The sequence below is a fragment of the Leiobunum rupestre genome, chromosome 1 (assembly GCF_980474605.1).
Source record: "Leiobunum rupestre chromosome 1, qqLeiRupe1.1.hap1, whole genome shotgun sequence".
Lineage (NCBI taxonomy): Eukaryota > Metazoa > Arthropoda > Arachnida > Opiliones > Sclerosomatidae > Leiobunum > Leiobunum rupestre.
In genome coordinates this window covers 82,578,198-82,602,486 of record NC_143384.1, presented here as the reverse complement: position 1 = coordinate 82,602,486, position 24,289 = coordinate 82,578,198, and the positions used below count along the sequence as shown (strand labels likewise).

Below are 24,289 nucleotides of genomic sequence, written 5' to 3'. Positions count from 1 at the left end.
ATGTATAGTGACAAATATTATAATTCATAGCGAAACACTGGAATAACATATAAAGATAAAGTCTCGTGCGATGGCCGGGAATCGAACCCGGGTCAAATGCTTGGAAGGTAGCTATGCTTACCACTATACCACCATCGCAATATGGTGTATAGTGACAAATATTGTGATTCATAGCGATACACTGGAATAACATATAAAGATACAGTCTCGTGCGATGGCCGGGAATCGAACCCGGGTCACCTGCTTGGAAGGCAGCTATGCTCACCACTATACCACCATCGCGATATGATATATAATGACAAATATTATAATTCATAGCGATACACTGGAATAACATATAAAGATACAGTCTCGTGCGATGGCCGGGAATCGAAACCGGGTCAACTGCTTGGAAGGCAGCTATGCTCACCACTAAACCTCCATCGCGATATGATGTAAAGTGACAAATATTATAATTCATAGCGATACACTGGAATAACATATAAAGAAACAGTCTCGTGCGATGGCCGGGAATCGAACCCGGGTCAACTGCTTGGAAGGCAGCTATGCTCACCACTATACCACCATCGCGATATGATATATAGTGACAAATATTATAATTCATAGCGATACACTGGAATAACATATAAAGATAAAGTCTCGTGCGATGGCCGGGAATTGAACCCGGGTCAACTGCTTGGAAGGCAGCTACGCTCACCACTATACCACCATCGCGATATGTTATATGGTATTATATATTATAATTCATAGCGATACACTGGAATAACATATAAAGATACAGTCCCGTGCGATGGCCGGGAATCGAACCCGGGTCAACTGCTTGGAAGGCAGCTATGCTCACCACTATACCACCAACGCGATATGTTGTATAGTGACGAATATTATAATTCATAGCGATACACTGGAATAACATATAAAGATAAAGTCTCGTGCGATGGCCGGGTTCGATCCCGGGTCAAATGCTTGGAAGGCACCTATGCTCACCACTATACCACCATCGCGATATGATGTATAGTGACAAATATTATAATTTATAGCGATACACTGGAATAACATATAAAGAAACAGTCTCGTTCGATGGCCGGGAATAGAAAACAGGTCAACTGCTTGGAAGGCAGCTATGCTCACCACTATACCACCAACGCGATATGTTGTATAGTGACCAATATTATAATTCATAGCGATACACTGGAATAACATATAAAGATAAAGTCTCGTACGATGGCCGGGTTCGAACCCGGGTCAAATGCTTGGAAGGCAGCTATGCTCACCACTATACCACCATCGCGTTATGATAAATAGTGACAAATATTATAATTCATAGCGATACACTGGAATAACATATAAAGATACAGTCTCGTTCGATGGCCGGGAATAGAAACCGGGTCAACTGCTTGGAAGGCAGCTATGCTCACCACTATACCACCATCGCGATATGATGAATGGTGACAAATATAATGATTCATAGCGATACACTGGAATAACATATAAAGATACAGTCCCTTGCGATGGCGGGTAATCGAACCCGGGTCAACTGCTTGGAAGGTAGCTATGCTTACCACTATACCACCATCGCAATATGATGTATAGTGACAAATATTGTGATTCATAGCGATACACTGGAATAACATATAAAGATACAGTCCCGTGCGATGGCCGGGAATCGAACCCGGTCAACTGCTTGTAAGGCAGCTATGCTCACCACCTTACCACCATCGCGATATGATGTGTAAGACAAATATTATAATTCATAGCGATACACTGGAATAACATATAAAGATACAGTCTCGTGCGATGGCCGAGAATCGAACCCGGGTCAACTGCTTGGAAGGGAGCTATGCTCACCACTATACCACCATCGCGTTATGATGTATAGTGACAAATATTATAATTCATAGCGATACACTGGAATAACATATAAAGATACAGTCTCGTGCGATGGCCGGGAATCGAACCCGGGTCAACTGCTTGGAAGGGAGCTATGCTCACCACTATACCACCATCGCGTTATGATGTATAGTGACAAATATTATAATTCATAGCGATACACTGGAATAACATATAAAGATACAGTCTCGTGCGATGGCCGGGAATCGAAACCTGGTCAACTGCTTGGAAGGCAGCTATGCTCACCACTATACCACCATCGCGATATGTTGTATAGTGACAAATATTATAATTGATAGCGATACAATGGAATAACATATAAAGATACAGTCTCGTGCGATGGCCGGGAATCGAACCAAGGTCAACTGCTTGGAAGGCAGCTATGCTTACCACTATACCACCATCGCGATATGATGTATAGTGACAAATATTATAATTCATAGCGAAACACTGGAATAACATATAAAGATAAAGTCTCGTGCGATGGCCGGGAATCGAACCCGGGTCAACTGCTTGGAAGGTAGCTATGCTTACCACTATACCACCATCGCAATATGGTGTATAGTGACAAATATTGTGATTCATAGCGATACACTGGAATAACATATAAAGATAAAGTCTCGTGCGATGGCCGGGAATCGAACCCGGGTCAACTGCTTGGAAGACAGCTATGCTTACCACTATACCACCATCGCAATATGATGTATAGTGACAAATATTGTGATTCATAGCGATACACTGGAATAACATATAAAGATACAGTCTCGTGCGATGGCCGAGAATCGAACCCGGGTCAACTGCTTGGAAGGGAGCTATGCTCACCACTATACCACCATCGCGTTATGATGTATAGTGACAAATATTATAATTCATAGCGATACACTGGAATAACATATAAAGATACAGTCTCGTGCGATGGCCGGGAATCGAACCCGGGTCAACTGCTTGGAAGGGAGCTATGCTCACCACTATACCACCATTGCGTTATGATGTATAGTGACAAATATTATAATTCATAGCGATACACTGGAATAACATATAAAGATACAGTCTCGTGCGATGGCCGGGAATCGAAACCTGGTCAACTGCTTGGAAGGCAGCTATGCTCACCACTATACCACCATCGCGATATGTTGTATAGTGACAAATATTATAATTGATAGCGATACACTGGAATAACATATAAAGATACAGTCTCGTGCGATGGCCGGGAATCGAACCAAGGTCAACTGCTTGGAAGGCAGCTATGCTTACCACTATACCACCATCGCGATATGATGTATAGTGACAAATATTATAATTCATAGCGAAACACTGGAATAACATATAAAGATAAAGTCTCGTGCGATGGCCGGGAATCGAACCCGGGTCAACTGCTTGGAAGGTAGCTATGCTTACCACTATACCACCATCGCAATATGGTGTATAGTGACAAATATTATAATTCATAGCGATACACTGGAATAACATATAAAGATAAAGTCTCGTGCAATGGCCGGGAATCGAACCCGGGTCAACTGCTTGGAAGGTAGCTATGCTTACCACTATACCACCATCGCGATATGTAATATTGTGACAAATATCATAATTCATAACGATACACTGGAATAACATGTAAAGTCTCGGGCGATGTTTGGGAATCAAACCCGGGTCAACTGCTTGGAAGGCAGCTACGCTCACATCTATACCACCATCGCAATATGATATATAGTGACAAATATTATAATTCATAGCGATACACTGGAATAACATATAAAGATAAAGTCTCGTGCGATGGCCGGGAATCGAACCCGGGTCAACTGCTTGGAAGGCAGCTATGCTCACCACTATACCACCATCGCAATATGATGTAAAGTGACAAATATTATGATTCATAGCGATACACTGGAATAAAATATAAAGATACAGTCCCGTGCGATGGCAGGGAATCGAACCCGGGTCAACTGCTTGGAAGGCAGCTATGCTCACCACTATACCACCATCGCGATATGATTTTTAATGAAAAATATTATGATTCATAGCGATACACTAGAATAACATATAAAGATAAAGTATCGTGTGATGGCAGGGAAGCGAACCCGGGTCGACTGCTTGGAATCCAGCTATGCTTACCACTATACCACCATCGCAATATGATGTATAGTGACAAATTTTATGATTCATAGCGATTTACTGGAATAACACATTAAGATAAAGTCTCGTGCGATGGCAGGGAAACGAACCCGGTACAACTGCTTGGAAGGCAGCTATGCTCAACACTATACCACCATTGCGATATGATGTTTAGTGACAAAAATTATAATTTATAGCGATACCCTAGAATAACATATAAAGATAAAGTCTCGTGCGATGGCCGGGAATCGAACCCGGGTCAACTGCTTGGAAGGCAGCTATGCTCACCACTTTACCACCTTCGCGATATGATGCATAGTGACAAATATTATGATTCAAAGCGATACACTGGAATAACATATAAAGATACAGTCCCGTGCGATGGCCGGGAATCGAACCCGGGTCAACTGCTTGGAAGGCTGCTATGATCACCACTATACCACCATCGCAATATTATTTATAGTAACAAATATTATGATTCATAGCGATACACTGGAATAACATATAAAGATACAGTCCCGTGAGATGGCCGGGAATCGAACCCGGGTCAACTGCTTGGAAGGCAGCTATGCTCACCACTATACAAACATCGCAATAGGATGCATAGTGACAAATATTATGATTCATAGCGATACACTAGAATAACATATAAAGATAAAGTCTCGTGCGATGGCCGGGAATTGAACCCGGGTCAACTGCTAGGAAGTCAGCTATGCTTACCACTATACCACCATCGCAATATAATTAATAGTGACAAATATTATGTTTCATAGCGATACACTGGAATAACATATTAAGATACATTCCCGGGCGATGGCCGGGAATCGAACCCGATCAATTGCTTGGAAGGCAGCTATGCTCACCACTATACCAATATTGCGATATGATATATAGTGACTAATATTATAATTCATAGCGATACACTGGAATAATATATGAAGATACTGTCTCGTGCGATGGCCGGGAATCGAAACCTGGTCAACTGCTTGGAAGGCAGCTATGCTCACCACTATACCACCATCGCGATATGTTGTATAGTGACAAATATTATAATTGATAGCGATACACTGGAATAACATATAAAGATACAGTCTCGTGCGATGGCCGGGAATCGAACCAAGGTCAACTGCTTGGAAGGCAGCTATGCTTACCACTATACCACCATCGCGATATGATGTATAGTGACAAATATTATAATTCATAGCGAAACACTGGAATAACATATAAAGATAAAGTCTCGTGCGATGGCCGGGAATCGAACCCGGGTCAACTGCTTGGAAGGTAGCTATGCTTACCACTATACCACCATCGCAATATGGTGTATAGTGACAAATATTATAATTCATAGCGATACACTGGAATAACATATAAAGATAAAGTCTCGTGCAATGGCCGGGAATCGAACCCGGGTCAACTGCTTGGAAGGTAGCTATGCTTACCACTATACCACCATCGCGATATGTAATATTGTGACAAATATCATAATTCATAACGATACACTGGAATAACATGTAAAGTCTCGGGCGATGTTTGGGAATCAAACCCGGGTCAACTGCTTGGAAGGCAGCTACGCTCACATCTATACCACCATCGCAATATGATATATAGTGACAAATATTATAATTCATAGCGATACACTGGAATAACATATAAAGATAAAGTCTCGTGCGATGGCCGGGAATCGAACCCGGGTCAACTGCTTGGAAGGCAGCTATGCTCACCACTATACCACCATCGCAATATGATGTAAAGTGACAAATATTATGATTCATAGCGATACACTGGAATAAAATATAAAGATACAGTCCCGTGCGATGGCAGGGAATCGAACCCGGGTCAACTGCTTGGAAGGCAGCTATGCTCACCACTATACCACCATCGCGATATGATTTTTAATGAAAAATATTATGATTCATAGCGATACACTAGAATAACATATAAAGATAAAGTATCGTGTGATGGCAGGGAAGCGAACCCGGGTCGACTGCTTGGAATCCAGCTATGCTTACCACTATACCACCATCGCAATATGATGTATAGTGACAAATTTTATGATTCATAGCGATTTACTGGAATAACACATTAAGATAAAGTCTCGTGCGATGGCAGGGAAACGAACCCGGTACAACTGCTTGGAAGGCAGCTATGCTCAACACTATACCACCATTGCGATATGATGTTTAGTGACAAAAATTATAATTTATAGCGATACCCTAGAATAACATATAAAGATAAAGTCTCGTGCGATGGCCGGGAATCGAACCCGGGTCAACTGCTTGGAAGGCAGCTATGCTCACCACTTTACCACCTTCGCGATATGATGCATAGTGACAAATATTATGATTCAAAGCGATACACTGGAATAACATATAAAGATACAGTCCCGTGCGATGGCCGGGAATCGAACCCGGGTCAACTGCTTGGAAGGCTGCTATGATCACCACTATACCACCATCGCAATATTATTTATAGTAACAAATATTATGATTCATAGCGATACACTGGAATAACATATAAAGATACAGTCCCGTGAGATGGCCGGGAATCGAACCCGGGTCAACTGCTTGGAAGGCAGCTATGCTCACCACTATACAAACATCGCAATAGGATGCATAGTGACAAATATTATGATTCATAGCGATACACTAGAATAACATATAAAGATAAAGTCTCGTGCGATGGCCGGGAATTGAACCCGGGTCAACTGCTAGGAAGTCAGCTATGCTTACCACTATACCACCATCGCAATATAATTAATAGTGACAAATATTATGTTTCATAGCGATACACTGGAATAACATATTAAGATACATTCCCGGGCGATGGCCGGGAATCGAACCCGATCAATTGCTTGGAAGGCAGCTATGCTCACCACTATACCAATATTGCGATATGATATATAGTGACTAATATTATAATTCATAGCGATACACTGGAATAATATATGAAGATACTGTCTCGTGCGATGGCCGGGAATCGAATCCGGGTCGTCTGCTTGGAAGGCAGCTATGCTTACCACTATACCACAATCGCAATATGATGTTTAGTGACAAATATTATGATTCATAGCGATACACTAGAATAACATATAAAGATAAAGTCTCCTGCGATAGCCGGGAATCGATCTCGGGTCAACTGCTTGGAAGGAAGCTATGCTCACCACTATACCACCATCGCGATATGATAGATAGTGACAAATTTTATGATACATAGCGATACACTGGAATAACATATAAAGACACAGTCCCGTGCGATGGCCGGGAATCGAACCCGGGTCAACTTCTTGGAAGGCAGCTATGCTTACCACTATACCACCATCGCGTTATGATATATAGTGACAAATATTATAATTCATAGCGATACACTGGAATAATATATGAAGATACAGTCTCGTGCGATGGCCGGGAATCGAACCCGGGTCAACTGCTTGGAAGGCAGCTATGCTCACCACTATACCACCATCGCGATATGATGTATAGTGACCAATATTATAATTCATAGCGATACACTGGAATAACATATAAAGATACAGTCTCGTGCGATGGCCGGGAATCGAACCCGGGTCAGCTGCTTGGAAGGCAGCTATGCTCACCACTATACCACCATCGCGTTATGATGTATAGTGACAAATATTATAATTCATAGCGATACACTGGAATAACATATAAAGATACAGTCTCGTGCGATGGCCGGGAATCGAAACCGGGTCAACTGCTTGGAAGGCAGCTATGCTCACCACTATACCACCATCGCGATATGATGTAAAGTGACAAATATTATAATTCATAGCGATACACTGGAATAACATATAAAGATACAGTCTCGTGCGATGGCCGGGAATCGAACCCGGGTCAACTGCTTGGAAGGCAGCTATGCTCACCACTATACCACCATCGCGATATGATGTAAAGTGACAAATATTATAATTCATAGCGATACACTGGAATAACATATAAAGATACAGTCTCGTGCGATGGCCGGGAATCGAACCCGGGTCAACTGCTTGGAAGGCAGCTATGCTCACCACTATACCACCATCGCGATTTGATGTACAGTGACAAATATTATAATTCATAGCGATACACTGGAATAACATATAAAGATACAGTCTCGTGCGATGGCCGGGAATCGAACCCGGGTCAACTGCTTGGAAGGCAGCTATGCTCACCACTATACCACCATCGCGATATGATATATAGTGACAAATATTATATTTCATAGCGATACACTGGAATAACATATAAAGATAAAGTCTCGTGCGATGGCCGGGAATCGAACCCGGGTCAACTGCTTGGAAGGCAGCTATGCTCACCACTGTACCACCATCGCGATATGATGTTAAGTGACAAATATTATAATTCATAGCGATACACTGGAATAACATATAAAGATACAGTCTCGTGCGATGGCGGGGAATCGAACCCGGGTCAACTGCTTGGAAGGCAGCTATGCTCACCACTATACCACCAACGCGATATGTTGTATAGTGACCAATATTATAATTCATAGCGATACACTGGAATAACATATAAAGATACAGTCCCGTGCGATGGCCGGGAATCGAACCCGGGTCAAATGCTTGGTAGGCAGCTATGCTCACCACTATACCACCATCGCGATATGATATATAGTGACAAATATTATAATTCATAGCGATACACTGGAATAACATATAAAGATACAGTCTCGTGCGATGGCCGGGAATCGAACCCGGGTCAACTGCTTGGAAGGCAGCTATGCTCACCACTATACCACCATCGCGATATGATGTATAGTGACAAATATTATAATTCATAGCGAAACACTGGAATAACATATAAAGATAAAGTCTCGTGCGATGGCCGGGAATCGAACCCGGGTCAACTGCTTGGAAGGTAGCTATGCTTACCACTATACCACCATCGCAATATGGTGTATAATGACAAATATTGTGATTCATAGCGATACACTGGAATAACATATATAGATACAGTCCCGTGCGATGGCCGGGAATCGAACCCGGGTCAACTGCTTGGAAGGCAGCTATGCTCACCACTATACCACCATCGCGATATGATGTATAGTGACAAATATTATAATTCATAGCGATACACTGGAATAACATATAAAGGTAAAGTCTCGTGCGATGGCCGGGAATCGAACCCGGGTCAACTGCTTGGAAGGCAGCTATGCTCACCACTATACCACCATCGCGATATGATGCATGGTGACAAATATAATTATTCATAGCGATACACTGGAATAACATATAAAGATACAGTCCCGTGCGATGGCCGGGAATCAAACCCGGTCAACCCTTGGAAGGCAGCTATGCTTACCACTATACCACCATCGCAATATGATGTATAGTGACCAATATTATAATTCATAGCGATACACTGGAATAACATATAAAGATAAAGTCTCGTGCGATGGCCGGGAATCGAAACCGGGTCAACTGCTTGGAAGGCAGCTATGCTCACCACTATACCACCATCGCGATATGATGTAAAGTGACAAATATTATAATTCATAGCGATACACTGGAATAACATATAAAGATACAGTCTCGTGCGATGGCCGGGAATCGAACCCGGGTCAACTACTTGGAAGGCAGCTATGCTCACCACTATACCACCATCGCGATATGATGTAAAGTGACAAATATTATAATTCATAGCGATACACTGGAATAACATATAAAGATACAGTCTCGTGCGATGGCCGGGAATCGAACCCGGGTCAACTGGTTGGAAGGCAGCTATGCTCACCACTATACCACCATCGCGATATGATGTATAGTGATAAATATTATAATTCATAGCGATACACTGGAATAACATATAAAGATAAAGTCTCGTGCGATGGCCGGGAATCGAACCCGGGTCAACTGCTTGGAAGGCTGTTATGCTCACCACTATACCACCATCGCGATATGATGTATAGTGACAAATATTATAATTCATAGCGAAACACTGGAATAACATATAAAGATAAAGTCTCGTGCGATGGCCGGGAATCGAACCCGGGTCAACTGCTTGGAAGGTAGCTATGCTTACCACTATACCACCATCGCAATATGGTGTATAATGACAAATATTGTGATTCATAGCGATACACTGGAATAACATATATAGATACAGTCCCGTGCGATGGCAGGGAGTCGAACCCGGGTCAACTGCTTGGAAGGCAGCTATGCTCACCACTATACCACCATCGCGATATGGTGTATAATGACAAATATTGTGATTCATAGCGATACACTGGAATAACATATATAGATACAGTCCCGTGCGATGGCCGGGAATCGAACCCGGGTCAACTGCTTGGAAGGCAGCTATGCTCACCACTATACCACCATCGCGATATGATGTATAGTGACAAATATTATAATTCATAGCGAAACACTGGAATAACATATAAAGTCTCGTGCGATGGCCGGGAATCGAACCCGTGTCAACTGCTTGGAAGGTAGCTATGCTTACCACTATACCACCATCGCAATATGTTGTTTAGTGACAAATATTGTGATTCATAGCGATACACTGGAATAACATATAAAGATACAGTCTCGTGCGATGGCCGGGAATCGAACCCGGGTCAACTGCTTGGAAGGCAGCTATGCTCACCACTATACCACCATCGCGATATGATGTATAGTGACAAATATTATAATTCATAGCGATACACTGGAATAACATATAAAGGTAAAGTCTCGTGCGATGGCCGGGAATCGAACCCGGATCAACTGCTTGGAAGGCAGCTATGCTCACCACTATACCACCATCGCGATATGATGCATGGTGACAAATATAATTATTCATAGCGATACACTGGAATAACATATAAAGATACAGTCCCGTGCGATGGCCGGGAATCAAACCCGGTCAACCCTTGGAAGGCAGCTATGCTTACCACTATACCACCATCGCAATATGATGTATAGTGACCAATATTATAATTCATAGCGATACACTGGAATAACATATAAAGATAAAGTCTCGTGCGATGGCCGGGAATCGAACCCGGGTCCACTGCTTGGAAGGCAGCTATGCTCACCACTATACCACCATCGCGATACGATGTGTAGTGACAAATATTGTGATTCATAGCGATACACTGGAATAACATATATAGATACAGTCCCGTGCGATGGCCGGGAGTCGAACCCGGGTCAACTGCTTGGAAGGCAGCTATGCTCACCACTATACCACCATCGCGATATGATGTATAGTGACAAATATTATAATTCATAGCGAAACACTGGAATAACATATAAAGTCTCGTGCGATGGCCGGGAATCGAACCCGTGTCAACTGCTTGGAAGGTAGCTATGCTTACCACTATACCACCATCGCAATATGTTGTTTAGTGACAAATATTGTGATTCATAGCGATACACTGGAATAACATATAAAGATACAGTCTCGTGCGATGGCCGGGAATCGAACCCGGGTCAACTGCTTGGAAGGCAGCTATGCTCACCACTATACCACCATCGCGATATGATGTATAGTGACAAATATTATAATTCATAGCGATACACTGGAATAACATATAAAGGTAAAGTCTCGTGCGATGGCCGGGAATCGAACCCGGGTCAACTGCTTGGAAGGCAGCTATGCTCACCACTATACCACCATCGCGATATGATGCATGGTGACAAATATAATTATTCATAGCGATACACTGGAATAACATATAAAGATACAGTCCCGTGCGATGGCCGGGAATCGAACCCGGTCAACTGCTTGGAAGGCAGCTATGCTCACCACTATACCACCATCGCGATATGATGTATAGTGACAAATATTATAATTCATAGCGATACACTGGAATAACATATAAAGATAAAAATCTCGTGCGATGGCCAGGAATCGAACCTGGGTCCACTGCTTGGAAGGCAGCTATGCTCACCACTATACAACCATCGCGATATGATGTATAGTGACAAATATTATAATTCATAGCGATACACTGGAATGACATATAAAGATAAAGTCTCGTGCGAGGGCCGGGAATCGAACCCGGGTCCACTGCTTGGAAGGCAGCTATGCTCACCGCTATACCACCATCGCGATACGATGTGTAGTGACAAATATTATAATTCATAGCGATACACTGGAATAACATATAAAGATACAGTCTCGTGCGATGGCTGGGAATCGAAACCGGGTCAACTGCTTGGAAGGCAGCTATGCTCACCACTATACCACCATCGCAATATGATTTATAGTGACAAATATTGTGATTCATAGCGATACACTGGAATAACATATAAAGAAACAGTCCCGTGCGATGGCCGGGAATCGAACCCGATCAATTGCTTGGAAGGCAGCTATGCTCACCACTATACCACCATCGCGATATGATGTATAGTGACAAATATTATAATTCATAGCGATACACTGGAATAACATATAAAGATAAAGTCTCATGCGATGGCCGGGAATCGAACCCGGGTCAACTGCTTGGAAGGCAGCTATGCTCACCACTATACCACCATCGCGATATGATGTTAAGTGACAAATATTATAACTCATAGCGATACACAGGAATAACATATAAAGATACAGTCTCGTACGATGGCCGGGAATCGAACCCGGTCAACTGCTTGGAAGGCAGCTATGCTTACCACTATACCACCATTGCAATATGATGTATAATGACCAATATTATAATTCATAACGATACACTGGAATAACATATAAAGATACAGTCTCGTGCGATGGCCTGGAATCGAACCCGGGTCAACTGCTTGGAAGGCACCTATGCTCACCACTATACCCCCCTCGCGATTGATGTATAGTGACAAATATTATAATTCATAGCGATACACTGGAATAACATATAAAGATACAGTCCCGTGCGATGGCCGGGAATCGAACCCTTGTCAACTGCTTGGAAGGCACTTTGCTCACCACTATACCACCATCGCGATTGATGTATAGTGACAAATATTATAATTAATAGCGATACACTGGAATAACATATAAAGATACAGTCTCGTGCGATGGCCGGGAATCGAACCCTTATCAACTGCTTGGAAGGCAGCTTTGCTCACCACTATACCACCATCGCGATATGATGTGTAGTGACAAATATTATAACTCATAGCGATACACAGGAATAACATATAAAGATACAGTCTCGTGCGATGGCCGGGAATCGAACCCGGTCAACTGCTTGGAAGGCAGCTATGCTCACCACTATACCACCATCGCGATATGATGTATAGTTACAAATATTATAATTCATAGCGATACACTGGAATAACATATAAAGATACAGTCTCGTGCGATGGCCTGGAATCGAACCCGGGTCAACTGCTTGGAAGGCAGCTATGCTCACCACTATACCCCCATCGCGATTGATGTATAGTGACAAATATTATAATTCATAGCGATACACTGGAATAACATATAAAGATACAGTCTGGTGCGATGGCCGGGAATCGAACCCTTGTCAACTGCTTGGAAGGCAGCTTTGCTCACCACTATACCACCATCGCGATTGATGTATAGTGATAAATATTATAATTCATAGCGATACACTGGAATAACATATAAAGATACAGTCTCGTGCGATGGCCGGGAATCGAACCCTTGTCAACTGCTTGGAAGGCAGCTATGCTCACCACTATACCACCATCGCGATATGATGTACAGTGACAAATATTATAATTCATAGCGATACACTCGAATAACATATAAAGATAAAGTCTCGTGCGATGGCCGGGAATCGAACCCGGGTCAACTGCTTGGAATGCAGCTATGCTCACCACTATACAACCATCGCGACATGTTGTACAGTTAAAAATATTATAATTCATAGCGATACACTGGAATAACATCTAAATATAAAGTCTCGTGCGATGGCCGGGAATCGAAACCGGGTCAACTGCTTGGAAGGCAGCTATGCTCACCACTATACCACCATCGCGATATGATGTACAGTGACAAATATTATAATTCATAGCGATACACTGGAATAACATATAAAGATAAAGTCTCGTGCGATGGCCGGGAATCGAACCCGGGTCAACTTCTTGGAAGGCAGCTATGCTCACCACTATACCACCATCGCGATGTGATGTATAGTGACAGATATTATAATTCAAAGCGATACACTGGAATAACATATAAAGATAAAGTCTCGTGCGATGGCCGGGAATCGAACCCGGGTCAACTGCTTGGAAGGCAGCTATGCTCACCACTATACCACTATCGCGATATGATGTATAGTGACAAATATTATAATTCATAGCGATACACTGGAATAACATATAAAGATAAAGTCTCGTGCGATGGCCGGGATTCGAAACCGGGTCAACTGCTTGGAAGGCAGCTATGCTCACCACCTTACCACCATCGCGATATGATGTTAAGTGACAAATATTATAATTCATAGCGATACACTGGAATAATATATAAAGATACAGTCTCGTGCGATGGCCGGGAATCGAACCCGGGTCAACTGCTTGGAAGGCAGCTATGCTCACCACTATACCACCATCGCGATATGATGTACAGTGACAAATATTATAATTCATAGCGATACACTGGAATAACATATAAAGATAAAGTCTCGTGCGATGGCCGGGAATCGAACCCGGGTCAACTGCTTGGAAGGCAGCTATGCTCAGCACTATACCACCATCGCGATATGATGTATAGTGACAAATATTATAATTCATAGCGATACACTGGAATAACATATAAAGATAAAGTCTCGTGCGATGGCCGGGAATCGAACCCGGGTCAACTGCTTGGAAGGCAGCTATGCTCACCACTATACCACCATCGCGATATGATGTACAGTGACAAATATTATAATTTATAGCGATACACTGGAATAACATATAAATATAAAGTCTCGTGCGATGGCCGGGAATCGAACCCGGGTCAACTGCTTGGAAGGCAGCTATGCTCACCACTATACCACCATCGCGATATGATGTATAGTGACAAATATTATAATTCATAGCGATACACTGGAATAACATATAAATATAAAGTCTCGTGCGATGGCCGGGAATCGAACCCGGTCAACCCTTGGAAGGCAGCTATGCTTACCACTATACCACCATCACAATATGATGTATAGTGACCAATATTATAATTCATAGCGAAACACTGGAATAACATATAAAGATAAAGTCTCGTGCGCTGGCCGGGAATCGAACCCGGGTCAACTGCTTGGAAGGCAGCTATGCTCACCACTATACCACCATCGCGATATGTTATATGGTGACAAATATTATAATTCATAGCGATACACTGGAATAACATATAAAGATACAGTCCCGTGCGATGGCCGGGAATCGAACCCATGTCAACTGCTTGGAAGGCAGCTATGCTCACCACTATACCACCAACGCGATATGTTGTATAGTGACCAATATTATAATTCATAGCGATACACTGGAATAACATATAAAGATAAAGTCTCGTGCGATGGCCGGGAATCGAACCCGGGTCAACTGCTTGGAAGGCAGTTATACTCACCACTATACCTCCATCGCGATATGATATATAGTGACAAATATTATAATTCATAGCGATACACTGGAATAACATATAAAGATACAGTCTCGTGCGATGGCCGAGAATCGAACCCGGGTCAACTGCTTGGAAGGCAGCTATGCTCACCACTATACCACCATCGCGATATGATGTATAGTGACAAATATTATAATTCATAGCGAAACACTGGAATAACATATAAAGATAAAGTCTCGTGCGCTGGCCGGGAATCGAACCCGGGTCAACTGCTTGGAAGGTAGCTATGCTTACCACTATACCACCATCGCAATATGGTGTATAATAACAAATATTGTGATTCATAGCGATACACTGGAATAACATATATAGATACAGTCCCGTGCGATGGCCGGGAATCGAACCCGGGTCAACTGCTTGGAAGGCAGCTATGCTCACCACTATACCACCATCGCGATATGATGAATAGTGACAAATATTATAATTCATAGCGATACACTGAAATAACATATAAAGATACAGTCCCGTGCGATGGCCGGGAATCGAACCCGGGTCAACTGTTTGGAAGGCAGCTATGCTCAACACTATACCACCATCGCGATATGATGTATAGTGACAAATATTATAATTCATAGCGATACACTGGAATAACTTATAAAGATAAATGCTCGTGCGATGGCCGGGAATCGAACCCGGGTCAACTGTTTGGAAGGCAGCTATGCTCACCACTATACCACCATCGCGATATGATGTATAGTGACAAATATTATAATTCATAGCGATACACTGGAATAACATATAAATATAAAGTCTCGTGCGATGGCCGGGAATCGAAACCGGGTCAACTGCTTGGAAGGCAGCTATGCTCACCACTATACCACCATCGCGATATGATGTACAGTGACAAATATTATAATTCATAGCGATACACTGGAATAACATATAAAGATAAAGTCTCGTGCGATGGCCGGGAATCGAACCCAGGTCAACTGCTTGGAAGGCAGCTATGCTCACCACTATACCACCATCGCGACATGATGTAAAGTGACAAATATTATAATTCTAGCGATACACTGGAATAACATATAAAGATATAGTCTCGTGCGATGGCCGGGAATCGAACCCGGGTCAACTGCTTGGAAGGCAGCTATGCTCACCACTATACCACCATCGCGATATGATGTAAAGTGACAAATATTATAATTCATTGCGATACACTGGAATAACATATAAAGATACAGTCTCGTGCGATGGCCGGGAATCGAACCCGGGTCAACTGCTTGGAAGGCAGCTATGCTCACCACTATATCACCATCGCGATATGATGTATAGTGACAAATATTATAATTCTTAGCGATACACTGGAATAACATATAAAGATAAAGTCTCGTGCGATGGCCGGGAATCGAACCCAGGTCAACTGCTTGGAAGGCAGCTATGCTCACCACTATACCACCATCGCGATATGATTTATAGTGACAAATATTATAATTCATAGCGATACACTGGAATAACATATAAAGATAAAGTCTCGAGCGATGGCCGGGAATCGAACCCGGGTCACCTGCTTGGAAGGCAGCTATGCTCACCACTATACCACCATCACGATATGATATATAGTGACAAATATTATAATTCATAGCGATACACTGGAATAACATATAAAGATAAAGTCTAGTGCGATGGCCGGTAATCGAACCTGGGTCAACTGCTTGGAAGGCATCTACGCTCACCACTATACCACCATCGCGATATGATGTATATTGACAAATATTATAATTCATAGCGATACACTGGTATAACATATAAATATAAATTCTCGTGCGATGGCCGGGAATCGAAACCGGATCAACTGCTTGGAAGGCAGCTATGCTCACCACTATACCACCATCGCGATATGATTTACAGTGACAAATATTATAATTCATAGCGATACACTGGAATAACATATAAAGATAAAGTCTCGTGCGATGGCCGGGAATCGAACCCGGGTCAACTGCTTGGAAGGCAGCTATCCTCACCACTATACCACCATCGCGATATGATGTAAAGTGACAAATATTATAATTCATAGCGATACACTGGAATAACATATAAAGATACAGTCTCGTGCGATGGCCGGGAATCGAACCCGGGTCAACTGCTTGGAAGGCAGTTATGCTCACCACTATACCACCATCGCGATATGATGTAAAGTGACAAATATTATCATTCATAGCGATACACTGGAATAACATATAAAGATACAATCTCGTGCGATGGCCGGGAATCGAACCCGGGTCAACTGCTTGGAAGGCAGTTATGCTCACCACTATACCACCATCGCGATATGATGTAAAGTGACAAATATTATCATTCATAGCGATACACTGGAATAACATATAAAGATACAGTCTCGTGCGATGGCCGGGAATCGAACCCGGGTCAACTGCTTGGAAGGCAGCTATGCTCACCACTATACCACCATCGCGATATGATATATAGTGACAAATATTATAATTCATAGCGATACACTGGAATAACATATAAAGATAAAGTCTCGTGCGATGGCCGGGAATCGTACCCGGGTCAACTGCTTGGAAGGCAGCTATTCTCACCACTATACCACCATCGCGATATGTTATATGGTATTATATATTATAATTCATAGCGATACACTGGAATAACATATAAAGATACAGTCCCGTGCGATGGCCGGGTTCGACCCCGGGTCAAATGCTTGGAAGGCACCTATGCTCACCACTATACCACCATCGCGATATGATGTATAGTGACAAATATTATAATTTATAGCGATACACTGGAATAACATATAAAGATACAGTCTCGTTCGATGGCCGGGTATAGAAACCGGGTCAACTGCTTGGAAGGCAGATATGCTCACCACTATACCACCAACGCGATATGTTGTATAGTGACCAATATTATAATTCATAGCGATACACTGGAATAACATATAAAGATAAAGTCTCGTACGATGGCCGGGTTCGAACCCGGGTCAAATGCTTGGAAGGCAGCTATACTCACCACTATACCACCATCGCGTTATGATGAATAGTGACAAATATTATAATTCATAGCGATACACTGGAATAACATATAAAGATACAGTCTCGTTCGATGGCCGGGAATAGAAACCGGGTCAACTGCTTGGAAGGCAGCTATGCTCACCACTATACCACCATCGCGATATGATGAATGGTGACAAATATAATGATTCATAGCGATACACTGGAATAACATATAAAGATACAGTCCCTTGCGATGGCGGGTAATCGAACCCGGGTCAACTGCTTGGAAGGTAGCTATGCTTACCACTATACCACCATCGCAATATGATGTATAGTGACAAATATTGTGATTCATAGCGATACACTGGAATAACATATAAAGATACAGTCCCGTGCGATGGCCGGGAATCGAACCCGGTCAACTGCTTGTAAGGCAGCTATGCTCACCACTATACCACCATCGCGATATGATGTAAAGTGACAAATATTATAATTCATAGCGATACACTGGAATAACATATAAAGATACAGTCTCGTGCGATGGCCGGGAATCGAACCCGGGTCAACTGCTTGGAAGGGAGCTATGCTCACCACTATACCACCATCGCGTTATGATGTATAGTGACAAATATTATAATTCATAGCGATACACTGGAATAACATATAAAGAAACAGTCTCGTGCGATGGCCGGGAATCGAACCCGGGTCAACTGCTTGGAAGGCAGCTATGCTCACCACTATACCACCATCGCGATATGATGTATAGTGACAAATATTATAATTCATAGCGAAACACAGGAATAACATATAAAGATAAAGTCTCGTGCGATGGCCGGGAATCGAACCCGGGTCTACTGCTTGGAAGGTAGCTATGCTTACCACCATACCACCATCGCAATATGGTGTATAGTGACAAATATTGAGATTCATAGCGATACACTGGAATAACATATAAAGATAAAGTCTCGTGCGATGGCCGGGAATCGAACCCGGGTCAACTGCTTGGAAGGCAGCTATGCTCACCAATATACCACCATCGCGATATGATGTACAGTGACAAATATTATAATTCATAGCGATACACTGGAATAACATATAAAGATAAAGTCTCGTGCGATGGCCGGGAATCGAACCCGGGTCAACTGCTTGGAAGGCAGCTATGCTCAACACTATACCACCATCGCGATATGATGTATAGTGACAAATATTATAATTCATAGCGATACACTGGAATAACATATAAAGATAAAGTCTCGTGCGATGGCCGGGAATCGAACCCGGGTCAACTGCTTGGAAGGCAGCTATGCTCACCACTATACAACCATCGCGACATGTTGTATAGTGACAAATATTATAATTCATAGCGATACACTGGAATAACATATAAATATAAAGTCTCGTGCGATGGCCGGGAATCGAAACCGGGTCAACTGCTTGGAAGGCAGCTATGCTCACCACTATACCACCATCGCGATATGATGTACAGTGACAAATATTATAATTCATAGCGATACACTGGAATAACATATAAAGATAAAGTCTCGTGCGATGGCCGGGAATCGAACCCGGGTCAACTGCTTGGAAGGCAGCTATGCTCACCACTATACCACCATCGCGATGTGATGTACAGTGACAAATATTATAATTCAAAGCGATACACTGGAATAACATATAAAGATAAAGTCTCGTGCGATGGCCGGGAATCGAACCCGGGTCAACTGCTTGGAAGGCAGCTATGCTCACCACTATACCACCATCGCGATATGATGTATAGTGACAAATATTATAATTCATAGCGATACACTGGAATAACATATAAAGATAAAGTCTCGTGCGATGGCCGGGAATCGAAACCGGGTCAACTGCTTGGAAGGCAGCTATGCTCACCACCTTACCACCATCGCGATATGATGTTAAGTGACAAATATTATAATTCATAGCGATACACTGGAATAATATATAAAGATACAGTCTCGTGCGATGGCCGGGAATCGAACCCGGGTCAACTGCTTGGAAGGCAGCTATGCTCACCATGATACCACCATCGCGATATGATGTACAGTGACAAATATTATAATTCATAGCGATACACTGGAATAACATATAAAGATAAAGTCTCGTGCGATGGCCGGGAATCGAAATCGGGTCAACTGCTTGGAAGGCAGCTATGCTCAGCACTATACCACCATCGCGATATGATGTATAGTGACAAATATTATAATTCATAGCGATACACTGGAATAACATATAAAGATAAAGTCTCGTGCGATGGCCGGGAATCGAACCCGGGTCAACTGCTTGGAAGGCAGCTATGCTCACCACTATACCACCATCGCGATATGATGTACAGTGACAAATATTATAATTTATAGCGATACACTGGAATAACATATAAATATAAAGTCTCGTGCGATGGCCGGGAATCGAACCCGGTTCAACTGCTTGGAAGGCAGCTATGCTCACCACTATACCACCATCGCGATATGATGTAAAGTGACAAATATTATAATTCATAGCGATACACTGGAATAACATATAAAGATAAAGTCTCGTGCGATGGCCGGGAATCGAACCCGGGTCAACTGCTTGGAAGGCAGCTATGCTCACCACTATACCACCATCGCGATATGATGTACAGTGACAAATATTATAATTTATAGCGATACACTGGAATAACATATAAATATAAAGTCTCGTGCGATGGCCGGGAATCGAACCCGGGTCAACTGCTTGGAAGGCAGCTATGCTCACCACTATACCACCATCGCGATATGATGTAAAGTGACAAATATTATAATTCATAGCGATACACTGGAATAACATATAAAGATAAAGTCTCGTGCAATGGCCGGGAATCGAACCCGGGTCAACTGCTTGGAAGGTAGCTATGCTTACCACTATACCACCATCGCAATATGGTGTATAGTGACAAATATTGTGATTCATAGCGATACACTGGAATATGATATAAAGATAAAGTCTCGTGCTATGGCCGGGAATCGAACCCGGGTCAACTGCTTGGAAGGCAGCTATGCTCACCACTACACCACCATCGCGATATGATGTAAAATGACAAATATTATAATTCATAGCGATACACTGGAATAACATATAAAGATACAGTCTCGTGCGATGGCCGGGAATCGAACCCGTGTCAACTGCTTGGAAGGCAGCTATGCTCACCACTATACCACCATCGCGATATGATGTATAGTGACAAATATTATAATTCATAGCGATACACTGGAATAACATATAAAGATAAAGTCTCGTGCGATGGCCGGGAATCGAACCCGGGTCAACTGCTTGGAAGGCAGCTATGCTCACCATGATACCACCATCGCGATATGATGTATAGTGACAAATATTATAATTCATAGCGATACACTGGAATAACATATAAATATAAAGTCTCGTGCGATGGCCGGGAATCGAAACCGGGTCAACTGCTTGGAAGGCAGCTATGCTCACCACTATACCACCATCGCAATATGGTGTATAGTGACAAATATTGTGATTCATAGCGATACACTGGAATAACATATAAAGATACAGTCCCGTGCGATGGCCGGGAATCGAACCCGGTCAACCCTTGGAAGGCAGCTATGCTTACCACTATACCACCATCACAATATGATGTATAGTGACCAATATTATAATTCATAGCGAAACACTGGAATAACATATAAAGATAAAGTCTCGTGCGCTGGCCGGGAATCGAACCCGGGTCAACTGCTTGGAAGGCAGCTATGCTCACCACTATACCACCATCGTGATATGTTATATGGTGACAAATATTATAATTCATAGCGATACACTGGAATAACATATAAAGATACAGTCCCGTGCGATGGCCGGGAATCGAACCCATGTCAACTGCTTGGAAGGCAGCTATGCTCACCACTATACCACCAACGCGATATGTTGTATAGTGACCAATATTATAATTCATAGCGATACACTGGAATAACATATAAAGATAAAGTCTCGTGCGATGGCCGGGAATCGAACCCGGGTCAACTGCTTGGAAGGCAGTTATACTCACCACTATACCTCCATCGCGATATGATATATAGTGACAAATATTATAATTCATAGCGATACACTGGAATAACATATAAAGATACTGTCTCGTGCGATGGCCGAGAATCGAACCCGGGTCAACTGCTTGGAAGGCAGCTATGCTCACCACTATACCACCATCGCGATATGATGTATAGTGACAAATATTATAATTCATAGCGAAACACTGGAATAACATATAAAGATAAAGTCTCGTGCGCTGGCCGGGAATCGAACCCGGGTCAACTGCTTGGAAGGTAGCTATGCTTACCACTATACCACCATCGCAATATGGTGTATAATAACAAATATTGTGATTCATAGCGATACACTGGAATAACATATATAGATACAGTCCCGTGCGATGGCCGGGAATCGAACCCGGGTCAACTGCTTGGAAGGCAGCTATGCTCACCACTATACCACCATCGCGATATGATGTATAGTGACAAATATTATAATTCATAGCGATACACTGAAATAACATATAAAGATACAGTCCCGTGCGATGGCCGGGAATCGAACCCGGTCAACTGCTTGGAAGGCAGCTATGCTCACCACTATACCACCATCGCGATATGATGTATAGTGACAAATATTATAATTCATAGCGATACACTGGAATAACTTATAAAGATAAATGCTCGTGCGATGGCCGGGAATCGAACCCGGGTCAACTGCTTGGAAGGCAGCTATGCTCACCACTATACCACCATCGCGATATGATGTATAGTGACAAATATTATAATTCATAGCGATACACTGAAATAACATATAAAGATACAGTCCCGTGCGATGGCCGGGAATCGAACACGGTCAACTGCTTGGAAGGCAGCTATGCTCACCACTATACCACCATCGCGATATGATGTATAGTGACAAATATTATAATTCATAGCGATACACTGGAATAACTTATAAAGATAAATGCTCGTGCGATGGCCGGGAATCGAACCCGGGTCAACTGTTTGGAAGGCAGCTATGCTCACCACTATATCACCATCGCGATATGATGTGTAGTGACAAATATTATAATTCATAGCGATACACTGGAATAACATATAAATATAAAGTCTCGTGCGATGGCCGGGAATCGAACCCAGGTCAACTGCTTGGAAGGCAGCTATGCTCACCACTATACCACCATCGCGATATGATGTAAAGTGACAAATATTATAATTCTAGCGATACACTGGAATAACATATAAAGATATAGTCTCGTGCGATGGCCGGGAATCGAACCCGGGTCAACTGCTTGGAAGGCAGCTATGCTCACCACTATACCACCATCGCGATATGATGTAAAATGACAAATATTATAATTCATAGCGATACACTGGAATAACATATAAAGATACAGTCTCGTGCGATGGCCGGGAATCGAACCCGGGTCAACTGCTTGGAAGGCAGCTATGCTCACCACTATATCACCATCGCGATATGATGTATAGTGACAAATATTATAATTCTTAGCGATACACTGGAATAACATATAAAGATAAAGTCTCGTGCGATGGCCGGGAATCGAACCCGGGTCAACTGCTTGGAAGGCAGCTATGCTCACCACTATACCACCATCGCGACATGATGTATAGTGACAAATATTATAATTCATAGCGATACACTGGAATAACATATAAAGATAAAGTCTCGAGCGATGGCCGGGAATCGAACCCGGGTCAACTGCTTGGAAGGCAGCTATGCTCACCACTATACCACCATCACGATATGATATAT

General features: G+C 42.7%; 52 non-coding genes across 52 annotated transcripts; all 52 read right to left on the bottom strand.

Annotated features, from left to right (window-relative positions):
• Positions 1 to 498: 498 nt before the first annotated feature.
• TRNAG-UCC (transfer RNA glycine (anticodon UCC)) lies at positions 499 to 570 on the bottom strand. Its single transcript has one exon. It is a non-coding gene; the product is annotated as a tRNA-Gly (tRNA).
• A 72-nt stretch (positions 571 to 642) lies between these two features.
• TRNAG-UCC (transfer RNA glycine (anticodon UCC)) lies at positions 643 to 714 on the bottom strand. Its single transcript has one exon. It is a non-coding gene; the product is annotated as a tRNA-Gly (tRNA).
• A 72-nt stretch (positions 715 to 786) lies between these two features.
• TRNAG-UCC (transfer RNA glycine (anticodon UCC)) lies at positions 787 to 858 on the bottom strand. The gene has a single exon. It is a non-coding gene; the product is annotated as a tRNA-Gly (tRNA).
• A 1,652-nt stretch (positions 859 to 2,510) lies between these two features.
• Positions 2,511 to 2,582, bottom strand: TRNAG-UCC (transfer RNA glycine (anticodon UCC)). Its single transcript has one exon. It is a non-coding gene; the product is annotated as a tRNA-Gly (tRNA).
• A 1,074-nt stretch (positions 2,583 to 3,656) lies between these two features.
• On the bottom strand, positions 3,657 to 3,728 carry TRNAG-UCC (transfer RNA glycine (anticodon UCC)). The gene has a single exon. It is a non-coding gene; the product is annotated as a tRNA-Gly (tRNA).
• A 1,937-nt stretch (positions 3,729 to 5,665) lies between these two features.
• Positions 5,666 to 5,737, bottom strand: TRNAG-UCC (transfer RNA glycine (anticodon UCC)). Its single transcript has one exon. It is a non-coding gene; the product is annotated as a tRNA-Gly (tRNA).
• A 1,655-nt stretch (positions 5,738 to 7,392) lies between these two features.
• Positions 7,393 to 7,464, bottom strand: TRNAG-UCC (transfer RNA glycine (anticodon UCC)). The gene has a single exon. It is a non-coding gene; the product is annotated as a tRNA-Gly (tRNA).
• A 72-nt stretch (positions 7,465 to 7,536) lies between these two features.
• On the bottom strand, positions 7,537 to 7,608 carry TRNAG-UCC (transfer RNA glycine (anticodon UCC)). The gene has a single exon. It is a non-coding gene; the product is annotated as a tRNA-Gly (tRNA).
• Positions 7,609 to 7,824: 216 nt separating this feature from the next.
• Positions 7,825 to 7,896, bottom strand: TRNAG-UCC (transfer RNA glycine (anticodon UCC)). Its single transcript has one exon. It is a non-coding gene; the product is annotated as a tRNA-Gly (tRNA).
• A 72-nt stretch (positions 7,897 to 7,968) lies between these two features.
• TRNAG-UCC (transfer RNA glycine (anticodon UCC)) lies at positions 7,969 to 8,040 on the bottom strand. Its single transcript has one exon. It is a non-coding gene; the product is annotated as a tRNA-Gly (tRNA).
• Positions 8,041 to 8,112: 72 nt separating this feature from the next.
• On the bottom strand, positions 8,113 to 8,184 carry TRNAG-UCC (transfer RNA glycine (anticodon UCC)). Its single transcript has one exon. It is a non-coding gene; the product is annotated as a tRNA-Gly (tRNA).
• A 72-nt stretch (positions 8,185 to 8,256) lies between these two features.
• TRNAG-UCC (transfer RNA glycine (anticodon UCC)) lies at positions 8,257 to 8,328 on the bottom strand. The gene has a single exon. It is a non-coding gene; the product is annotated as a tRNA-Gly (tRNA).
• A 216-nt stretch (positions 8,329 to 8,544) lies between these two features.
• TRNAG-ACC (transfer RNA glycine (anticodon ACC)) lies at positions 8,545 to 8,616 on the bottom strand. Its single transcript has one exon. It is a non-coding gene; the product is annotated as a tRNA-Gly (tRNA).
• Positions 8,617 to 8,688: 72 nt separating this feature from the next.
• TRNAG-UCC (transfer RNA glycine (anticodon UCC)) lies at positions 8,689 to 8,760 on the bottom strand. Its single transcript has one exon. It is a non-coding gene; the product is annotated as a tRNA-Gly (tRNA).
• A 216-nt stretch (positions 8,761 to 8,976) lies between these two features.
• Positions 8,977 to 9,048, bottom strand: TRNAG-UCC (transfer RNA glycine (anticodon UCC)). The gene has a single exon. It is a non-coding gene; the product is annotated as a tRNA-Gly (tRNA).
• Positions 9,049 to 9,120: 72 nt separating this feature from the next.
• TRNAG-UCC (transfer RNA glycine (anticodon UCC)) lies at positions 9,121 to 9,192 on the bottom strand. The gene has a single exon. It is a non-coding gene; the product is annotated as a tRNA-Gly (tRNA).
• A 358-nt stretch (positions 9,193 to 9,550) lies between these two features.
• TRNAG-UCC (transfer RNA glycine (anticodon UCC)) lies at positions 9,551 to 9,622 on the bottom strand. Its single transcript has one exon. It is a non-coding gene; the product is annotated as a tRNA-Gly (tRNA).
• A 648-nt stretch (positions 9,623 to 10,270) lies between these two features.
• On the bottom strand, positions 10,271 to 10,342 carry TRNAG-UCC (transfer RNA glycine (anticodon UCC)). Its single transcript has one exon. It is a non-coding gene; the product is annotated as a tRNA-Gly (tRNA).
• A 210-nt stretch (positions 10,343 to 10,552) lies between these two features.
• Positions 10,553 to 10,624, bottom strand: TRNAG-UCC (transfer RNA glycine (anticodon UCC)). Its single transcript has one exon. It is a non-coding gene; the product is annotated as a tRNA-Gly (tRNA).
• A 72-nt stretch (positions 10,625 to 10,696) lies between these two features.
• On the bottom strand, positions 10,697 to 10,768 carry TRNAG-UCC (transfer RNA glycine (anticodon UCC)). The gene has a single exon. It is a non-coding gene; the product is annotated as a tRNA-Gly (tRNA).
• Positions 10,769 to 10,982: 214 nt separating this feature from the next.
• TRNAG-UCC (transfer RNA glycine (anticodon UCC)) lies at positions 10,983 to 11,054 on the bottom strand. Its single transcript has one exon. It is a non-coding gene; the product is annotated as a tRNA-Gly (tRNA).
• A 72-nt stretch (positions 11,055 to 11,126) lies between these two features.
• TRNAG-UCC (transfer RNA glycine (anticodon UCC)) lies at positions 11,127 to 11,198 on the bottom strand. Its single transcript has one exon. It is a non-coding gene; the product is annotated as a tRNA-Gly (tRNA).
• Positions 11,199 to 11,408: 210 nt separating this feature from the next.
• Positions 11,409 to 11,480, bottom strand: TRNAG-UCC (transfer RNA glycine (anticodon UCC)). Its single transcript has one exon. It is a non-coding gene; the product is annotated as a tRNA-Gly (tRNA).
• Positions 11,481 to 11,552: 72 nt separating this feature from the next.
• TRNAG-UCC (transfer RNA glycine (anticodon UCC)) lies at positions 11,553 to 11,624 on the bottom strand. The gene has a single exon. It is a non-coding gene; the product is annotated as a tRNA-Gly (tRNA).
• A 791-nt stretch (positions 11,625 to 12,415) lies between these two features.
• On the bottom strand, positions 12,416 to 12,487 carry TRNAG-UCC (transfer RNA glycine (anticodon UCC)). The gene has a single exon. It is a non-coding gene; the product is annotated as a tRNA-Gly (tRNA).
• Positions 12,488 to 14,424: 1,937 nt separating this feature from the next.
• Positions 14,425 to 14,496, bottom strand: TRNAG-UCC (transfer RNA glycine (anticodon UCC)). The gene has a single exon. It is a non-coding gene; the product is annotated as a tRNA-Gly (tRNA).
• Positions 14,497 to 14,712: 216 nt separating this feature from the next.
• On the bottom strand, positions 14,713 to 14,784 carry TRNAG-UCC (transfer RNA glycine (anticodon UCC)). The gene has a single exon. It is a non-coding gene; the product is annotated as a tRNA-Gly (tRNA).
• A 72-nt stretch (positions 14,785 to 14,856) lies between these two features.
• On the bottom strand, positions 14,857 to 14,928 carry TRNAG-UCC (transfer RNA glycine (anticodon UCC)). The gene has a single exon. It is a non-coding gene; the product is annotated as a tRNA-Gly (tRNA).
• Positions 14,929 to 15,862: 934 nt separating this feature from the next.
• On the bottom strand, positions 15,863 to 15,934 carry TRNAG-UCC (transfer RNA glycine (anticodon UCC)). The gene has a single exon. It is a non-coding gene; the product is annotated as a tRNA-Gly (tRNA).
• A 504-nt stretch (positions 15,935 to 16,438) lies between these two features.
• On the bottom strand, positions 16,439 to 16,510 carry TRNAG-UCC (transfer RNA glycine (anticodon UCC)). The gene has a single exon. It is a non-coding gene; the product is annotated as a tRNA-Gly (tRNA).
• Positions 16,511 to 16,581: 71 nt separating this feature from the next.
• Positions 16,582 to 16,653, bottom strand: TRNAG-UCC (transfer RNA glycine (anticodon UCC)). Its single transcript has one exon. It is a non-coding gene; the product is annotated as a tRNA-Gly (tRNA).
• Positions 16,654 to 16,725: 72 nt separating this feature from the next.
• Positions 16,726 to 16,797, bottom strand: TRNAG-UCC (transfer RNA glycine (anticodon UCC)). The gene has a single exon. It is a non-coding gene; the product is annotated as a tRNA-Gly (tRNA).
• A 72-nt stretch (positions 16,798 to 16,869) lies between these two features.
• On the bottom strand, positions 16,870 to 16,941 carry TRNAG-UCC (transfer RNA glycine (anticodon UCC)). The gene has a single exon. It is a non-coding gene; the product is annotated as a tRNA-Gly (tRNA).
• Positions 16,942 to 17,445: 504 nt separating this feature from the next.
• Positions 17,446 to 17,517, bottom strand: TRNAG-UCC (transfer RNA glycine (anticodon UCC)). Its single transcript has one exon. It is a non-coding gene; the product is annotated as a tRNA-Gly (tRNA).
• Positions 17,518 to 17,589: 72 nt separating this feature from the next.
• Positions 17,590 to 17,661, bottom strand: TRNAG-UCC (transfer RNA glycine (anticodon UCC)). The gene has a single exon. It is a non-coding gene; the product is annotated as a tRNA-Gly (tRNA).
• A 72-nt stretch (positions 17,662 to 17,733) lies between these two features.
• Positions 17,734 to 17,805, bottom strand: TRNAG-UCC (transfer RNA glycine (anticodon UCC)). The gene has a single exon. It is a non-coding gene; the product is annotated as a tRNA-Gly (tRNA).
• A 72-nt stretch (positions 17,806 to 17,877) lies between these two features.
• TRNAG-UCC (transfer RNA glycine (anticodon UCC)) lies at positions 17,878 to 17,949 on the bottom strand. The gene has a single exon. It is a non-coding gene; the product is annotated as a tRNA-Gly (tRNA).
• Positions 17,950 to 18,883: 934 nt separating this feature from the next.
• TRNAV-UAC (transfer RNA valine (anticodon UAC)) lies at positions 18,884 to 18,954 on the bottom strand. Its single transcript has one exon. It is a non-coding gene; the product is annotated as a tRNA-Val (tRNA).
• A 216-nt stretch (positions 18,955 to 19,170) lies between these two features.
• On the bottom strand, positions 19,171 to 19,242 carry TRNAG-UCC (transfer RNA glycine (anticodon UCC)). The gene has a single exon. It is a non-coding gene; the product is annotated as a tRNA-Gly (tRNA).
• A 792-nt stretch (positions 19,243 to 20,034) lies between these two features.
• On the bottom strand, positions 20,035 to 20,106 carry TRNAG-UCC (transfer RNA glycine (anticodon UCC)). The gene has a single exon. It is a non-coding gene; the product is annotated as a tRNA-Gly (tRNA).
• Positions 20,107 to 20,178: 72 nt separating this feature from the next.
• Positions 20,179 to 20,250, bottom strand: TRNAG-UCC (transfer RNA glycine (anticodon UCC)). The gene has a single exon. It is a non-coding gene; the product is annotated as a tRNA-Gly (tRNA).
• A 504-nt stretch (positions 20,251 to 20,754) lies between these two features.
• On the bottom strand, positions 20,755 to 20,826 carry TRNAG-UCC (transfer RNA glycine (anticodon UCC)). Its single transcript has one exon. It is a non-coding gene; the product is annotated as a tRNA-Gly (tRNA).
• A 72-nt stretch (positions 20,827 to 20,898) lies between these two features.
• TRNAG-UCC (transfer RNA glycine (anticodon UCC)) lies at positions 20,899 to 20,970 on the bottom strand. Its single transcript has one exon. It is a non-coding gene; the product is annotated as a tRNA-Gly (tRNA).
• Positions 20,971 to 21,042: 72 nt separating this feature from the next.
• On the bottom strand, positions 21,043 to 21,114 carry TRNAG-UCC (transfer RNA glycine (anticodon UCC)). Its single transcript has one exon. It is a non-coding gene; the product is annotated as a tRNA-Gly (tRNA).
• Positions 21,115 to 21,186: 72 nt separating this feature from the next.
• Positions 21,187 to 21,258, bottom strand: TRNAG-UCC (transfer RNA glycine (anticodon UCC)). The gene has a single exon. It is a non-coding gene; the product is annotated as a tRNA-Gly (tRNA).
• A 216-nt stretch (positions 21,259 to 21,474) lies between these two features.
• On the bottom strand, positions 21,475 to 21,546 carry TRNAG-UCC (transfer RNA glycine (anticodon UCC)). The gene has a single exon. It is a non-coding gene; the product is annotated as a tRNA-Gly (tRNA).
• Positions 21,547 to 22,912: 1,366 nt separating this feature from the next.
• On the bottom strand, positions 22,913 to 22,984 carry TRNAG-UCC (transfer RNA glycine (anticodon UCC)). Its single transcript has one exon. It is a non-coding gene; the product is annotated as a tRNA-Gly (tRNA).
• Positions 22,985 to 23,199: 215 nt separating this feature from the next.
• Positions 23,200 to 23,271, bottom strand: TRNAG-UCC (transfer RNA glycine (anticodon UCC)). Its single transcript has one exon. It is a non-coding gene; the product is annotated as a tRNA-Gly (tRNA).
• A 359-nt stretch (positions 23,272 to 23,630) lies between these two features.
• On the bottom strand, positions 23,631 to 23,702 carry TRNAG-UCC (transfer RNA glycine (anticodon UCC)). Its single transcript has one exon. It is a non-coding gene; the product is annotated as a tRNA-Gly (tRNA).
• A 71-nt stretch (positions 23,703 to 23,773) lies between these two features.
• Positions 23,774 to 23,845, bottom strand: TRNAG-UCC (transfer RNA glycine (anticodon UCC)). Its single transcript has one exon. It is a non-coding gene; the product is annotated as a tRNA-Gly (tRNA).
• Positions 23,846 to 23,917: 72 nt separating this feature from the next.
• Positions 23,918 to 23,989, bottom strand: TRNAG-UCC (transfer RNA glycine (anticodon UCC)). The gene has a single exon. It is a non-coding gene; the product is annotated as a tRNA-Gly (tRNA).
• A 72-nt stretch (positions 23,990 to 24,061) lies between these two features.
• TRNAG-UCC (transfer RNA glycine (anticodon UCC)) lies at positions 24,062 to 24,133 on the bottom strand. Its single transcript has one exon. It is a non-coding gene; the product is annotated as a tRNA-Gly (tRNA).
• Between the last annotated feature and the right edge of the window lie 156 nt (positions 24,134 to 24,289).